An 18,625-nucleotide genomic window follows, 5' to 3' on the forward strand; every position below is an offset into this window, starting at 1 on the left:
CCCATGACCATAAGTCTAGGGGTTTCAACCGCCACTGCTGCGATGACGTTGAGTAGCTCGGGCAGGGCTGCCACCACATGGCAGGGAGACAGGTACATGATCAGCAAACCCATCTGTACCCCATGACCCCACTTCACAAGGAGGGACTCACAGCTGGCCATCTGAGGAACAGTGGCCTCCCTTGGTCTAAGACCTTCTTTAATAATAACCGCTACCCCCCCCCGCCCCTCCCCTGTGACCTCGGCTGATGGAATGCGTGGAAACCTGGTGGGCTCATTTCAACGAGGGAAACCCCCCCTCCTGGCCCAACCAGGTCTCTGTAATACCTGCCAGGTCTGCTCCCCCCTCCTGAACAAGATCACAAATGAGGGGGGCCTTATTTACTACAGACCTGGCATTGCACAACATCAGCTGAAGGCCTGAGGATCTGTGCAACCTGGGGAACGAGTGGAGCCTTGGGGGCTGGAGCGTGCCACTGCTCGTAAACAGCGAGCACACGCTCCCCTAACACAATATGGCCCCCTGCTCCCGCCGTATCTGCCCCTCCCACCCACAGTATTGATGTTAGAAACACTATCTGGATAAGCTCTAGCCCCCCCCTCGACCCCGGGTCTCCCACCCTCCATGCCGTGCTGCACAGCTAGACCCGACCCTCCCCTTAGTGGATTATTCCCCATACCCACAGCCCGAATTGTAATCCGACCCTCCCCCCCCGGAACCCCTTAAAAGTTTGACTAAAAATTTGTTTAAAAAACCCCTCAACCCGTTCTTCGCAGCATGCCACCTCTCTATCTTAAAATGAATTTCCGTTGCATACAGCTCTCAAAGAGTCACCACCTTCAATATACACTACATAAACATGACCAAAAAATAAATAGATAAAGAAAAATTAAAAAAAAAATATTCATATACCCACGTACATTATATGACACAGAGAAACAACAAAATCATTTCTCCCATTCAATTATTGGCTAATTTTCTCCAAGAGCCCCAGTGGTTCCATGGTAATAGGGTATGTTCTGTCTTCATTGTGCTACTTCAAACATTTATTTTGACTACCATTTGTTCAGAAGACTGATTTGAAGAATTGTTTATGTATATACATCTGCCTCTGTCTGTCTATCATCTGTCTGTCTCCCTGCCTGCCTGCCTATCACCTATCTATCTATCTATCTATCTATCTATCTATCTATCTATCTATCTATCTATCTACCTACCTACCTACCTACCTACCTACTTACCTACCTATCTCATCTATCTATCATCTATCATCTAGGAATTCAAGAACAGAGAAATGTGCATTCTCTAAAGATCTTTCTCTTTCTCATTTTTATTTCTATCCCTATCTCTCATTTTTCAGTCTCCTGCTGTCCTGTTGATGCACAAGACTTCTTGCAGAGTCAGATGAAAGACGCTGCAGAAGATATTCGTGTTGGATTCTTAAATAATTTAAAAATGATTGTGAGCCATGATGTGAGTAAGTAGCAAGTACTACTCTCCAAAGAAGCTGTTAGACACCAAAAAGAGAATGCATCACATTTACACCCTTTACTTTATGCACAATCACTGGCCCTGCAATTACTGCTATATTGTTCCCAGGAGCTCTTGCCAATGTGAACAATAAAGAGGGATGCTGTGAACTATATAATTCAGTTACATCTGAAAGGCCAACTCCCCAATTCTGCTTTAGAAAAAAAAGTAGATGGATGTGAGGATTTAGTTATTTTGTTATTAAACCATCACCATACCAAGATGCACCAAGGAATGCAATCAATAACTCAGATGTTACAGAACAAAATATCTCTGCACATTAAACTTTAACCAGGAAATAACCAAACTAAACATATGCACATTAATTCATAATTATCCGTCAAGCTTCCTTTGTTTCCAAACAATTAAATGTTTGTGTGTTGAGAGCCTTTTGTTGCCACTGTGATTTAAACAACTGGGAGTCAAATTGTTCCTGGTAAAATCCCACTTAAATTCATGGTGAATCTTTGGTTATTTTCAGTATATGAAGCAAGAAACAGAAAACGCCCAGTTGTGGAAGCTGTGAAATGCCTTCTGGATGACCATAGTGAAATGGTAAAATAGTAGAAACCTATGAAAAACCAAACAAGTTCAGACCAAAAGCCTATAGAAAATTGCACCAATTCATGGCAGAGTAATTCAGAAAACTTTCTTTAGATGATATTCTTTCTGGAAGAAAATCCCAGAATTTACTGTGTACTTTGTGAAGTAGCACCCCCTTGGTGATAGGTAGTCCTTGTTTAGTGATTGCCTCATTTAGCAACCATGTGCATTTCAGACAGTGGGTGAGAAAGTAACTTTGCACCTAGTACTCTCATTTTACAATCTTTAAAGGTCTGTAAAGCAAAGGAAAGCCAAAATAAGATTGTGATATTTCACTGCTTTGCTTAGCGACTGAGTTACCAGTCCCAATCATGGTTGCTAAAGAAGCATTGCCTTTATTGATAAAGACTGGGGATAAATGGATTCATTAGGAATGCTGCATTAAGTCTTGTGTAATTGTGCATGGGATTTTTTTTATTGCATTTAGATTTTTGCCAATTTTTTTATTTTGTATTTTGAATACAAAATAAACACACACACTGTGTATGTGTGCATGTGTAAAATTTCACCTACCTACCTAAGCACCCACTATGCCCCCAGAATTTCTTGAATTCTTCAAATTCTTGGCTGCAATTCTAACTTTTATTACCAAATTACAGTTTATTTATTTCTATATCAAATTTAAAGACAGGTAACCCACTCTCAGAGCAACTAATCTGACAGAAGAACAAATGATTCAATATGTGACTGGGTGATCAATTTTTTTTTTAAAATTTGATTTATATGCCGCCCTTCTCCGGAGACTCAGGGCGTTTTACAAGGCGTTAAGCAATAGCCTTCATACTTTTTGTATATTTATACAAAGTCAGCTTATTGCCCCCACAAACTGGGTCCTCATTTCACCTACCTTTGGAAGGATGGAAGGCTGAGTCAACCTTGAGCCTGGTGAGATTCGAACTTACAGTAATTGCAGACAGCTGGTGTTAATCACAATGCTTTTAGTCTGCTGAGCCATCAGGCCCTAATTAGAATTAAATACAAATTAATTGTATTTAATTCTAATTAAGTGAAATTTAAAATTAAATTAAAATGTTCAGGTCCTACTGATTTCTTTTGTCCAAGTTCTGCCTCCTTTTCTAAGTATGGACCATCAAAAAGATTATGTCCCCTTGCTCCAAAAGAAGCATTCTCGCAGTCTTCTGAGCTAAAAAAAGCTAAAAGTAAAGGTTTCCCTCGCACATATGTGCTAGTCGTTCCCAACTCTAGGGGGCGGTGCTCATCTCTGTTTCAAAGCTGAAGAGCCAGCGCTGTCCGAAGACATTCTCTGTGGTCATGTGGCCGGCATGACTAAACGCCAAAGGCGCACGGAATGCTGTTATCTTCCCACCAAAGGTGGTCCCTATTTTTCTACTTGCATTTTTTATGTGCTTTTGAACTGCTAAGTTGGCAGAAGCTGGGACAAATAACGGGAGCTCACCCTGTTACGCGGCACTAGGGATTCGAACCACTGAACTGCCAACGTCTTAGCCACTAAGCCACTGCATCCCTATATTCTGAGCTAGTGTCCTATTATTTCTCCAGGGGAGGGGAATTGCTTTGCAGAAGTATTCAGCCCTAACCATCTTGATTTGCATTGTGAGCTGGTTCAACCCAGACAATGCACCTTTCTCAAAAGACTACTGTCATTATCCTCTCTAGCATGGCTAATAAACTCATCATTTGGCAAAAATTTACGAAGGCTACTTATGGGGTCCTATAAAGATTCTGCAGCATTCAAATGTAATCATTACCATCCTCATCTACCTCATCATCTTCTTTCATTTTTTTTGACAGGTGAGGAAAGCTATTCTATGCTTTATTAAAGAACTTCTTCGCTCTCAGAGTGTTGAAGGCTGTGCTGTGTGGGATATGGTTGACTACATCTTCAAGCAATTTACCGTGTCAGTCAGCCTGTCAGTGAGTTGAGCGCTAGCACTAGCAATTTTGGTAGAGCTTGAGATCAAATCTTAAATTCCTTAATTTTCCCACTCTTTTTTTTTTTTTGTACCGGTAGTAAAGTTGTGGGAAAGATTCACCCACTTGGGAAGAAGTTGTGTTAAATGAACCGCTGATAGTGATTTCAAGACAATCAACAGATTGCAGGTGCCTTTTTCCTCAGTATGTTCTAGACTGAGGGAAAAATTATTGATTTAAATTAAATTTATTTAATCTAAAGCATTTATATAGCCACTCATCTTATACCAAACTTTGGGCATCAATAGCAATAGCACTTAGACCTATATACCATTTTCCTGTGGTATTACAGCCCTCTTCTAAGCGATTTACAGTCAGCACAATTGCCCCCAACAATCTGGGTCCTCATTTTACCCACCTCGGAAGGATGGAAGGCTGAGTCAACCTTGAGCCTGGTGAGACTCGAACTGCTGAACTGCTGGCAGCTGGTAGTCAGCAGAAGTAGCCTGCAGTACTGCACTCTAACCACTGCACCACCACTGCTCTAGATACTTACCTAGACACCACACCACTAGATAGCTAAAATATTTTTAATCTGGTCGTTATAAAGTCTGAGGGTGGAGGCTGTTGACTTTCTTCAGGTCTATGCTGAACTATCTATGATCTATTTATGGAGCTGCAAATGTAGACTTGAATCCTCCTTGGTTGACAGGAATGGCCCAGTCCAGCTAGAACAACCATCAGCCCACACATGACAGTAAAAGCAAAGGATACATAGCTTTCCATCTGAAAAACTCTTAAGATACCTAAGAAATTTTCATAACAGTCACAGCAGTCTATTACTGGTATATTGGCTCATCCATTTCAAACATTTCAGGGTTATCCATTTCCACAAATTCTGCTTGCTACCTTCAAGAAGTTGAATCAAACACGTCTATCACAGTATTCCACTTTGATCCCTTTTGGTTATGTATCAGTATAAGCTTCTTTTACAGATAGGTCTTGACTTACAACAGTTCATTTATCGTGATCATTCAAAGTTACAATGTCACTGAAAAAAGGGAGTTATGACAGTTTTTCACACTTATGACCCTCGCAGCATCCCTACGGTCACATGATCAAAATTCAGATGCTTGGCAACTGACTCATATTTATGATGGTTGCAATGTCTGGGGCAGGGGTGGGTTCTACTTACCTTTACTACCAGTTTGCAACGCGATTGTGCGCGTGCGCTCGCTTTGCTTGCACATACACATTGCTTCTGCGCATACGCAGAAGCTTCTGCGCATGCGCAGATTGCCTATGATGACATCCGGGGCGGTAGGCAGGGCCTCCTGCCGGTTTTACTACCGGTTCTTGTGAACCGGTCTGAACCAGGGGCAACCCTCCACTGGTCTGGGGGTCATGTAATCCCCTTTTGCAACCTTCTGAAACTGACAAACAGTTAGTGGGGAAGTAGGATTCACCTAACAACCATGTTACTAATTTACCAACTATAGTGATTCACTTAACAATTGTGGCAAGAAAAGTCATAAAATGAGGCAGAATTCACTTCACAAATGTTTCACTTAGCAACATAAATTTTGGGCTCAATTGTGGACGTAAGTTGAGGACTACCTGTATAACACATGATTTGAAATCCTTGGAGGAAGCAGGACTTTTGGCTTTTTCCTTGGAATCCCTTTACCACTCATTGTAGAAAATCAACCATCCCAGTTTTTGTCAGCTGAATGCAGTGTTGAAGCCAAGGTAACCCAAGACATTTGCTTCCTCAAGAGAAGGACAAGGTGGCATCTCCCATGTTCTCAATTCCATGTGCAAAAGCTGACTAGCCTGGTAATTGCATCTGAATGTAATCTTATCTTGCCCATTTTGTCCATTTAAAAAACCAAATGGTGCCAACGTGCGCCATTTAAGCAAGGAACATAGTGATCATCACAGTACATGCTGGAGTGTGATCAGAGTTGGCTGCTTCCTTGGCTGTCTGTTCATTCAGAGGGCCTTCCTAGTAACAATGGGAACCATTTCTGCTGTCCCTAGAAGCCACCATCTGAGCTGGCCACCTCATTTTGCCTAATGGAAGGGTCTAAAATCTAAAATGACTAGCCTTGTGTGGTAGTCCAAACTAGAAGCACAACCAGGAGTACTAGCTATATCTCTATTGTAAGGTTACTTACAAGTCTGAAAGTACCCTTACTATCCCTCACTTCTACTCTCTCAAAAACTAAGGAGGGTCCCTTCTGTGAGACTTTCACTACCCTTCCTCCTTCACTCAAATTACATTTATTACACTGTTGTCTGGACACTTCCTCCTGTCTTCCAAGATCATTCCCACCAGTGGTGGGATTCAAATAATTTAACAACCAGTTCTCTGCCCTAATGACCGGCTGGATGGGGTGGCCATGGTGGGCATGGCCAAGGGGGTGTGACAGGCAGCACTTGGCCTCCTGCACCCCCTGGAAGTGAAAATGGGCGATAGGGGGGCTGCATCACATCCTCACACCCCATTTTGGGCCTAGGAGGCCTCCCTGCAGCCTCCTGGGAGCAAAAACAGGCTGCGGGAAGGCCGTACCACACACCCCCATGCCCCTTTTTGGGCCTAGTAAGCCTTCCTGCACTTACCTGGGAGCCAAAATGAGGTGGGTAGGGACTCTTGGAAGGGGCGGGGCGAGGCAGGGTGGGGCAAGCCAGCAACTTAACTACCGGTTTGCCCAAACCGGCCTGAACCAGCTGAATCCCACCACTGATTCCCACATACCATTATAATAAACCAGTACCTCCAGTGTAATATATCCTAGGTCAGATCCATTTGCATATTTCTTTAAAGCAATTGAAATTAATATTCAGGTTGAATCTAACCTTACAATGCATCTTCTTTGTCAAATTATTCTCTCATGCATGTTTCTCTCACAGGGGAAAGACCTTGTTGCGATTCAAAAGGAAAAGCTAAAAGAGGAGCATATTCAAGATATGTGCATTGACATCTTGGAACACGTGAACGCTTCTGCAGAAGGAATGAGTAAAGTAAGTATCTTTTATGTAGAATTCTTTTTAAAAAAAGAACAAATGTTTCATGTAGTTCATCCGTCATGCTCCCTTAATCAAATTATCTGAAAAATGTAGAAAAAACAACATTTCCCTCCTGTTCTATTTTGGGACGTGTCTGTACTTTCCTGATACTTTTGTATTCCAGTCAAAGCACTGAGTAATTAAAATAGGATGGTAACAAAAGAAAAATACCACTTGTGGTGTAATTAAATTAGTGAAGCTTTTAATAGTATAGATGGATTGGGCAGGGGACAGAATGTATCTGCCCTCAGTGTGGAAGGGATTGCCACTCTCGAATTGGCCTTTTTAGTCACACTAGATGCTGTCTTAGGACCTCTTTCCAGAGCACGATAATCTCTTGAGACTGAAGGATGCCAATGAGATGGATTGAATAGTATAAAAAACACTTATTCACTATACACTTATTCTGGTAGCAGTAAAAGATGCTTGTAGTTACCTATTTAGTGATGGGCCTGATGGATTTATAGTAAGATCTTATGGAAAGGCATCATATATTTCTCCTTGCATCATATATTTAGGAGATGAATGCTGAGTCTCTAAAAGGGACTTTGTTTTTACACAGTAGTACCATAGCTTTCGATTGTTCTTAAATAGCTGCCTTAAATTTCATGAGGTTTCAGTGTTAAGTACAGCTCTTGCTATTGTTGCATGATAAATAAATAATTCTACCAGATGTCAGGCAATCCAGCTTCATGGCTAATTTTATAATCTGTTTAATATTAAACATGCATAACAGCAGAATGAAGTCAGAATTACTAACTTCATTGAAAGTCAGGACAGGTTTTGCTGTCTGGTGGTGTTAAGAAAACCAGATCAAAATGAAGGCAATATTTCCTCCCTCGACCTCATCCATCAAAGGAAAAATGGGCAAAGTAGCATTTAACAAAGTGTTGCTCATTCTTCCCACTTTTGTGGAAGAAATTTTTGCTTTCAAATACCGATAATCCTTGACTTAGGACCATAATGGAGCCTGCCTATAATGGTTGTAACTTGTAAAGTGGATCAGCCTCGTGACTGACCTGCTTCTGCAACCTTTTTTTGTGATGGTCAATAAGCAAACACAGTGGTTGTTAAGCAAACATGGCAGTTGTTCTGTGAACTCACTGTTTGCCCTCGGGTGATTTTGCCGACAACTGGAATTAAATGCTGGGTTTTGCAAAAACATAGTAAATCACAGACACATGATTAAGGGATGCTGCAAATGTGGTTTGATTGCCAAGTGCCCAAAAGTCATGTGACCGTGAGAAGGGCCCCAGCCCTTGGAACTTCAGAACTGGGTCTTAAATACCTTTTAGGAGGCAGCGGTCCATCGTAACTTCCAACAGTCACTAAGCAAGTAGTCATAAATCAAGGATTACCAGAATTCAGTTCAATCCTAGAAGTCTGGTAGAAGAAAATGGATTGTGAACAGAATAAATACTGACCCTCCTCTATCTTCTTTCTGCAGGCTCTGTGGCCCAAACTCTTAGTCTTTGTGGTACCAGCTCCTTATACTCGCACTCTGATCCCCCTCTGCAGATGTTTGAAAGAGCTGGCCATCCTTCGGCCAGACGAATCAACTCTTTTCCTGGGCTCATGTAAAGGAGGTCGGTGGATGACGGATAATATTATGTAGGCTTAAACTAAGATGGTGCTTCTGTGCAGAGCAATGTGAAATCTGCACCTTCCCCATTAGAAGGCTGCATTGCTGGATGTTAGGGTGGGAAGACTTGCCCTGCTGTCTCTTGTGTGGTGGCGTAAGGATGTGACGCTCATGAGAGCAGGGCTGTCAAACTTGCGGACCGGGTGCATCACATGCTGGCCATGCCCAAGCCCAGTTTAGCGAAGGGGGGGAAAGTTATGATACGTCATGTGATGATGCCGTGACGATGTGAGTTTGACGCCCCTGGTATAGAGGAAGCCACCAGGTAAAGAGGAAAAATTATTCAGTAAACATCATTGGATCTGCCCACAGGAACAAATACGAACATGGCTTAAAATAGTTACAAACATGCATAGGTCTAGGTATCCATATAATTAATTAGTTTATTGTATGCTTTTGCCTAAATTTTAACCAAGTAAGACAAAAGCATACAATAAACCAAAGAAATGGATACATTGCGCTATGCATGTTAGTAACTTAAAAAGTTACTACTTTTTAAGCTACAGAAGAGCCTGAGTGGTGTAGCAGACTAATGCTACTGTTAAAGGTAGTATTTAGCTTCCAGCTGCCTGCAATTACTGCGAGTTCAATTCTCACCAGGCTCAAGGTTGACTCAGCCTTCCATCCTTTCTAAGGTAGGTAAAATGAGGACCTGGTTTGTGAGGGCAATAAGCTGACTTTGTATAAAATATACAAAAGTATGAAGGCTATTGCTTAACGCCTTGTAAGCCGCCCTGAGTCTCCGGAGAAGGGCGGCATATAAATAAATAAATAAATAAAAAGTTAAAACTGTTTTTTATTTGCATGTACAGAGGAAAATTGGTTCAATATATTGTATTTTAAGATGCTAACTGGACACTTCTTTTTTTTTTTTAATTTGATTTATATGCTGCCCTTCTCCGGAGACTCAGGGTGGCTTACAATGTGTTAAGCAATAGCCTTCATACTTTTGTATATTTATACGAAGTCAGCTTATTGCCCCCACAATCTGGGTCCTCAATTTACCTACCTTAGAAAGGATGGAAGGCTGAGTCAACCTTGAGCCTGGTGAGATTCGAACTTACAGTAATTGCAGACAGCTGGTGTTAATCACAATGCTTTCAGTCTGCTGAGCCACTTCTGCCTCCTGCCATGCATGCTAATTTACTACTTGGCTTCCTTACATTCAATGTGTCCATTTAGAAATAATAGAGAGGAGTTTTATTTCTTCCAATCCTTGTAACTCTAAATAAATATCTAGATGGCCCTATTAAAATGATGTTTATAGGTGCAGGGCTTTTTACCCCTACGGATAAGCATTTCATTTGGGGAAACCTCTTGGAAGAACCTTCTTCAGAAGAAGAGATACGGGTAAAGCTTGGTTTACCTTCGCAGTGAGAATTAACCTTTTGGACAACATATTATCACTACCTTAAATTTTAATGCTAGCAAATATTTGAGATCTTCCATAACTTAGTCACGGTCAAAATCAAATGGAGTCCATTGACATTTGTCTTTGCCGATCGGAATTCCATATGCTAAAATATTATATCCAAAAAATGAAGCAGCCTTGGAAAGGCTTATGTTTGGGAAAACACCCATTAAAAATCACGACTATATGACCAGAGAGAATAATAATGAATCATGTTTGGCAGCAGAGTTCTAAGTGGGAAAGAATGACCAGACCAGCTGTTAGCTGAGCTTTATATGTTGAAAATGGGTCTTGATCGCAAGTGGTGTGTCTTGACAGCTGCTTAGTTGCTCATTGTGTATGATTGAATGATTGGTTCCTGCTGAGAAAACAGAGATCACCTCAGGCAATTTAGAGAGTATATACCAGTGTTTCTCAACCTTGCCAACTTTATAACATGCTGACTTCAATTCCCAGAATTCCCCAACCAGAGTAGCTGGCTGGGGAATTCTGGGAGTTGAAGTCCACACATTGTAAGGTCTCCAAGGTTGAGAAACACTGGTACATAAGATTTGGATATGCATTAAGTGCAGATCACTGCACGTCTAACAAAGAAGTAGGAGGACTGGAGCAGCAAGTCCTGCTTGAGAAATACTGATATAGACTCATAAGGGAGGAGACATAAATTATTGTTCAGGATGGCGAGATGCAAAAAGTATTCCTCAAAAATGAGGAATACTTCTTGGCAAGCAAGAAAGGTAAATGGAACAGTAAGTATCATGAATAGGGCTGATTGTAGTAGAAAGGAAATATGAAAGATATTCTGCAGTAGTTTTCAGGACTTTGCAGAGGAAACTGGCATAACAAGAAAGTTTGCTGAATAAGAAGCAAAAAAACTGACTCTGAAGAGCAGATGGAATATAAGACTTTTCTTAACTTCATTACAGATAGTCCTTCACTTACAACTGAAATGCCATTATGGTTGTAAGTCACTATGGTCATAAAGTGGTCACCCTTTATGGTCACCCATGTGAGCAACCCAATTTTATGATATATTTTTTTGCAGTGGTCATTAAGTGAACGCTGTGATCATTAAGCAACTCTATTGTTTGCTATGAGGCATTTTTGCTAAAAGCAGAAGTAACTTCCGGTTTTTGGGCAAAACATTGGAAATCACAATCACATGAATGTAAGGCACCGCAAATGGGTGTCAAGGAGCATCAGTTAGTGATTTGATAGGAAAAGCATTTTGACCAGTTTTTTCCAAAGTTGACAGAGATTCATGGGCTTCAGCTCTCAGAATTCTGGCAATTGAAGTCCACACATTTTAAAGTTGTCCAGTTTGAGAAAGTGACCACTAACTAGAATAGTGATCACTTCTTATTTATCCATATAGGTACAAATTTCTGTATCGCTTCAGATTTTGAAGCAATTAGAAGAAATTCATCCTTCTTTAAAGTTATCCTGGAGAGCAAATTTGGGTATTACTGGTATATGAAATGAATAGCAAAACATTATTGCAGTCTTTGGAATCTTCTATAACATATATTTGTTGCTGTTCTCTTTTTAGTAAATCTTCCAAGTGCCCAAGGATTGGTAGCAAGACTTCTGGTGAGCAATGCTTAAAATAAAATATTTTCCTTTTCAAAGTTATGTATAAATAATTGTAATATGCTCAACGTATTAGATTAGATAGATAATGTAACATTTAATATAATAACTTCAAAAGAAGTTTGTTACTGTGTATTATATCTTGTGTCAGACCAGACACGAATTTTGGAAACTGGATATTCATTTCAAAAGTAAAGGAATCCATAGCAAACTGAGATCAAACTGCTTCCTTTTACAAAGACAGTTGATTTGTATTCTGAAGACATTTTGAAGTGATACAGACCCTGTTTTGGTGACTTTTGTTTTGTCACAGTAAAAGCTAGATGACTCTAAAATCACTAGAATAAATCAATAGTGTGGAAATAATTGAAACATATTTGTGAAAGTATGATTTTTGTATTTTCTTTTACATTCATCATATTCTTGGAAATCTTAGCCCATAGCAATAAAATGGCATTCTGAAAGCAAACCGTCTAGAGCAGTGTTTTTCAAATTTGTCCATTTGAAGATGTGTGGACTTCAACTTCCAGAATTCCTCAGCCAGCATGCTGGCTGCAGAATTCTGTGAGTTGAGTTCCATCTTAAAATTGCCAAAATGCTCTTCTAAAGTGACATTGTATGATTATCTCTTCGAACATCAGATACAAGAAAGCAATGATGGCCTTTGTATGATGACATCATCGTTGTATGTCATCATATTGGGGGCCATCATTGTTTGTTGCAGACCCATTGCCTTCTTTTATATTTCAGAAACTGGGGACAGGAGATTCAGATTTGATTACTGATGTCCCAATACTTAATCCTGCTACCTGTAATATTTATATTACCACCAGGTTCTTTGGATAGTATGAAGCTCTACTGTCATGGCAAACATTCAGTTAATTGGAGATTATGCATGAATTGCTGTTTAGCCTTAATAAGGCTTTAGTCCCAGCCTCTGTTTAAGATTTCAGTCTTCATAATTCATGTATTTATGTTTTATATTTAAAAATAACTCTGGGACTCCAACTCTTTGTTCCATTTCCCACCAACAGGTCTTGGCTTCAAATCCTAACCAAAGAGGCGGCTGGGCCCTTCAACTTTTACACATCCTCCATACCAACATCCACCCAGCAGTCAGAAAACTGTGGGCAAAACAAATCCCCTTTCTTTGGGAATCCTTCCAAGGTTAGTAGATGATGAAAATAAAATAATAAAATAAAATAAATTGATTGATCCATTCTGACTGTCACCCATCCTAATCTTACTTGTTCTACTAAAGTTCTTTGTCTGTATGGCCAGGGACCCAAACGACATGACTTGAGAGTCACATTTAGGTCATCAGTGGTCCTCAGAATCAAAGTGCACACAACTAAACATTTAGACCTTCTTGGTTTGGGAAGAGGGGTGGGGATAAGAGGCATAGTGGTATCTTAAGATTTTCAGGTGCATAAGACGTTCCTAAAGGGATGCGGTGGTTTAGTGGCTAAGACGCTGAGCTTGTCGATCGAAAGGTCGGCAGTTTAGCAGTTCGAATCCCTAGTGCCATGTAACGGAATGAGCTCCTGTTACTTGTCCCAGCTTCTGCCAACCTAGCAGTTCAAAAGCACATAAAAATGCAAGTAGAAAAATAGGGACCACTTTTAGTGGGAAGGTAATGGCGTTCCATGTATCTTTGGCATTTAGTCATGCCGGCCATATGACCACAGAGACGTCTTCGGACAGCGCTCGCTCTTCAGATTTGAAACGGAGATGAGCACCGCCCCCTAGAGCTGGAAACGACTAGTATGCATGTGTGGAGGAACCTTTACCTTTACCTTTTTTAAAAGACATTCCTGTCATTGAAAATTCTTGAAATAGCAAGAAAATCAGATGCAGCAGAAGAAAGATACTGGGAAGGTGGGGTGTGGGGGAGACCAAGCAGCAGTCAGTCAGCACTATTAATGACTGCTATGAAAATAATAATAATAACAAGAATGGGTAGAGTCACATAAATCTATGGGGATTCTCAATCATCCAGGTCATGATTGTCCCAAAGATGCTTTTCCAAAAGGCAGCTGGACTTTTATTCCCTTGAAAACATTTCATTTCTAATCGAAGAAGCTTCTTCAGTTCAGAATGTTTTCAAGTCTCATTCAAGGCCTTTTCGTATTTCATTTAAAGGCAGCCAAGGAAGAGGCAGTTCAACATCCCCAATGTCTATGAGCTTCAGGGTTACCACCAGGGGTGGGATTCAGCCAATTCGCACCTATTCGGGAGAACCGGTTGTTAACTTTCTAAGCAGTTCAGAGAACCGGTTGTTGGAAGAAATCTTATTTTGTTTTTTCCCACTTTACAGGGCTAATCCTGTAAGGAAGGCAGGAAGGAAACATTCCGGGGTTGTTTCTAGCCTAATCTTTATTGCCCTGCTTACAGAAACTGCCTCTCTGGTTAACCCTTATTACATTGTAACAGCTAAAGTGAAGCACCCATCGATGTGAGTGACGTTGAGTTGGCCACAACCACACAGTCACATGACCACGAGCCACGCCTACCCAGCTGGTCATTAGGGCAGAGAATCGGTTGTTAAATTATTTGAATCCCACCACTGGTTACCACCACCAACTCAGCAATGAAAACCTCAGGCAGCAATATTGTGCTTCATGGAGGGAGGTTCAGCACCAAAAACCTATGCTCCTTAGATTGCAACAGCAATCACAAGGTCTCACATTATGTAGGAATATTGTAAACAAACAAATAATTTGTATCTTCAAATCATTCTTGACTCCTGGTGACTGCCTGGACAAGTTCTTACAGTTTTCTTGGCAAGTTTTCAGAAGTGGTTTGCCATTGCCTGCTTCTTTGGGCTGAGATAGAATGACTGGCCCAAAGTCACCCAGTTGGCTTTTCCCTAAGGTGGGACTAGAATCCACAGTCTCTTGATACTAGCTTGGTGCCTTACACCAAACAGGCTTTCATAAGTAAATAGTACTTTACTATATATTATAAGTAAAGTACGTGGATTATTACTTTCATGGTTAAAGAGGAGGTAATGGATAAATGTCATAATCCAATGAAACATTTATTTTTATCATTTCTTGCAGGAAGAATAGAGACCAGCAGAGAACAATGGGAGAAGAAGTTGCTTCAGGTAAGATACTCCTAATTTTTCAGTGGACACAGGCTTGATTACTAGCCTGTTACTCCTTGAAGAGCTGTGATACACTTTCCACCTTAAATGAGGAAGAGATGATGATGCTGAAGAAGAAGAAGAAGAAGAAGAAGAAGAAGAAGAAGAAGAAGAAGAAGAAGAAGAAGAAGGAGGAGGAGGAGGAGGAGGAGGAGGAGGAGGAGGAGGAGGAGGAGGAGGAGGAGGAGGAGGAGGAGGAGGAGGAGGAGGAGGAGGAGGAGGAGGAGGAGGAGGAGGAGGAGAGAGAGAAGTAAGAGGAGGAGGAGAAACTATATAAAATCCCACAGGTCTGTTATGAGTAAAAATTTAGATGGAGTGCTGTATGTTGCCTTGAACCTAACCCTAATTCTAACCATTGGTCACTGGCTATTTGTAGAGAATATCCAGGCTATTCCTGATTTTCAGATATACTACTTCTATTGCTAGAAAAATTAAATTACAAGGGATTTTTTGATGCATGGACTGCAGTGGCTGAAGTTTTGTAAGTTTAGGAGTTTTTGAATTAGGACTTCTGTGCTTTGCAGCCATTGATTTGGTACATATGTTTTCCGCTTTGAGGGAGTAAAAGGAGAAACTAATGCTATAATTTGAGAAAAAGCTAGGTCCACCAAACTCTTTTCTTTTTTTTTTATTCCTTTTTCTTTTCTTTTTTTCCTGGTAGATGGTTTATCTTTAAATAATAATATAATGGAGATACTGGCATTCAAATCAGAAATTTTAAAAGCCCTTTAAAATTCATTCACAGAAACTCATTTTCTTAAAAATAACTTTTCCATAGTCAGAGATATACTGAGCACTAACTATATAACCTTACAACTTCTTTGACTACTTTCAGATATTGTCAATAGAGTTTCAGCCCAGGCCATGGTTGTCCCAAAGATGCTTTTTCCAAAAGGCAATTGGACTTTCTTGGTTTTTTTCTTTGAAAACCTGTTGCTTCTCATCCAAGAAACTTCTTTAATTTTGAAAACGGAAGAAGCTTATTGGATGAGAAGCAAAACATTTTTTTTAAAAAAAGTCCAAGTTACCTTTTGGGGAAAAAAAGTACCTTTGGGACACTTTTTGATATTATATCTCTGTATTATTTCTTTCTCTTTCACTTGTCTGTTCTATTCTTTAAAAAAATAATTAAAAAACAAAATTGGTAAAGAAGCATTCTTTCACTGCACTTTTTATTGCCAGTTGATTTTTGTATTGTTTTTAGTTTCTGTTTTTAACATTTCATGTTCTGTTTCTGTTTTTTAAATTCTCTTAGCCCCTTGAGTGCTCTACAGAGTAGAAAGCTGTGGTATAAACCAAGGGTGAAATCCAGCAGGTTCTGACAGGTTCTGGAGAACCGGTAGCGGAAATTTTGAGTAGTTTGGCGAACCGGCAAATACCACCTCTGGCTGGACCCAGAGTGGGGTGGGAATGGAGATTTTGCAGTATCCTTCCTCTGCCACGTCCACCAAGCCATGGATTTCACCACTGGCATAAACCTAATTGCTTGTGTGATTGATGATAATACTAGAGCACAGGGTTGCTTGGTCAATCAATAACAGCAATAATCCAAGACACTTGATCGTTTTTGTTCATAGTTTCTGAGGAGATCTCTGGAAACCATTGATGATAGCACATGGACTCAGAATCTGAGTAGAGAATTAGAAAGTCAGATGACTAGTTATGCCGATGAGTCAACTGAAAAGGTTTGTTTGTTTGTTTGTTTGTTTGTTCATCAGTTCCTCTCTGAAAGCAGCATTTCTAATTAATTTGTTCAGGACTTACATATGACTTGAAGCTTTGGTTCTCATATACGAACCAATGTCTTTTACCAGCTATTTAGAACACCAAAGGATTCTGCTTAGAAGTAGACATTTCTTGCTGTTGTTGTTGGTGTGTGTGTGACTGCAGCATGTGTTTTGCATTTTTTGCTGTTGTAAAATGGGGAAATTATCATGCTCATGTATTTAGTTAAATAATGCTAATTTCAATTTTACATGCAAATTAATTTTAATGTTGTGCAGCCGTTATACACTCTTCTTTTTCACTTTTTTTTTTCCAGAGTTTCCTCTGTAAATGTTGGGGAATTTCTCTGACAAGTTGTGAGGATTTAACTTTTGTTCAGAGTACAATACAAAACTTGATAGAAAATGCGGATTATGTGAAAGCATCTGAGAGAGATGTAAGCTGCCTGTTTGAATTTTTACTTCTTCTCTATTGTTGAAATTATGTTTCTTTATTTGACCTGGTGATGGCACACCTGCTTTTCAACCATGAAAGGAAATTTTGTGCTTTTGTAGTTAAGCAGGCCCTGGACCCCACCAACTTCTACAACTAGAATTTTAAAAAGCCACACAGTTTTTTAAAACTGATTGACATGGCCATTTCTGTGCAAGAACAATATCTAAGAGGTATGGTGAGCTGAAGATGGCTCTATGAAAGCAGAGTTGACAACCACAATAATGACCAAGGAACCAGTGAATAGACCAATTCTTTGGAATATCTCTGGATAAGGAGAGTATGGGAGATTGCCCACATGTACTCCAGATGGCTGTTGACTCTTTTTTTTTTTTTTTTTTTTTTGCTTTAATTTATATGCCGCCCTTCTCCGGAGATTCAGGGCGGCTTACAATGCGTTAAGCAATAATCCCCTTCAGAAATTGCTCAGTAACTACTTCAGAGCACTTAGATCTTAAAAATGACAAGTTTAAAAGTGCTGGGTAGGTCTGCCTTCAATCCTGAATGGAAAAAAAATTCTAATCATAAGCTTAAGAATTTAAAGAATCCAAAATGTTAAAAAATCTAAATAAGATTTAGTTTTTGGAAAGTTATAAATGGACTATGAGTCAGATAAAATTGAAATATTGAAAATTTTACAATAAGATTTTGGATTACTTAGAAACGAACAGCTTCTTGGAGGAGATAGATTCTGTTTTGGATTTTGCAAGGCATGACAAGCATAAGCCTTTTCAAAAATTCTGAAGTTTCCAATGGAGTCATGTGAACATTTGGATCTTTGGTTGAAAGAATCACTTTCTCAGCGAGTGGACTACATGTTCCACTTAAAGCAGACTTCTCTAACTCCTTCTCCAATCCCAATTTCAAGCATTGGAATTAGAACTTTCAAGAATTCTTATCAAGTACATTCCCAACATATGAACCTTCCAGGAAAGCTGCAGGACTCATCATTCTGGACAATATGGTTTTTTCTCCCTTTACAGAAAGTCATCCAGATTCTGTCCTTTTCTGCCATGGGTCATTTGGATCTAACATTGGCCATACTTCATGAATTTGGAGCTGGGGTACACTTGACAATCAAGATGTCTATGATTATCAATCGCTATAAGGTAAATGAGCTGGTAGTTCAGCTCTAATACATGCCTATTCAATAGTACATCACACAGATGTTTAATCTGTACTGTTCTACTTCCACTTTACAATATATAAACAACATTTTTCTTTCAGCCAAACCCTTTTTTACTTCCATCAGAATTTAAGCCCCCTGGAGGGAAAGTGATGATTCACAAATTATTTTCAATGATGTGTACTGCTTTTATCACTAGAATTCATTCGTTGGAGTCTTACTTTATATTAAGCCATGATTGTTTTACCATGGTTTACTGAATAAACTATAAATGGTTGGCTTTTCACATGTTCAAGGTTCTAGGTTCACCCAGTATGTTCAGCCAATGCCAAATAAACTGCATCATGGTTTATGTGCAAGTCCAGCCAAGGAGTCTGAAGTTCATCAAGAACAGGA

The sequence above is a fragment of the Pituophis catenifer genome, unplaced genomic scaffold, assembly GCF_029215685.1.
Source record: "Pituophis catenifer annectens isolate HBS135680 unplaced genomic scaffold, rPitCat1.0.hap2 SCAF_1, whole genome shotgun sequence".
Classification (NCBI taxonomy): domain Eukaryota; kingdom Metazoa; phylum Chordata; class Lepidosauria; order Squamata; family Colubridae; genus Pituophis; species Pituophis catenifer.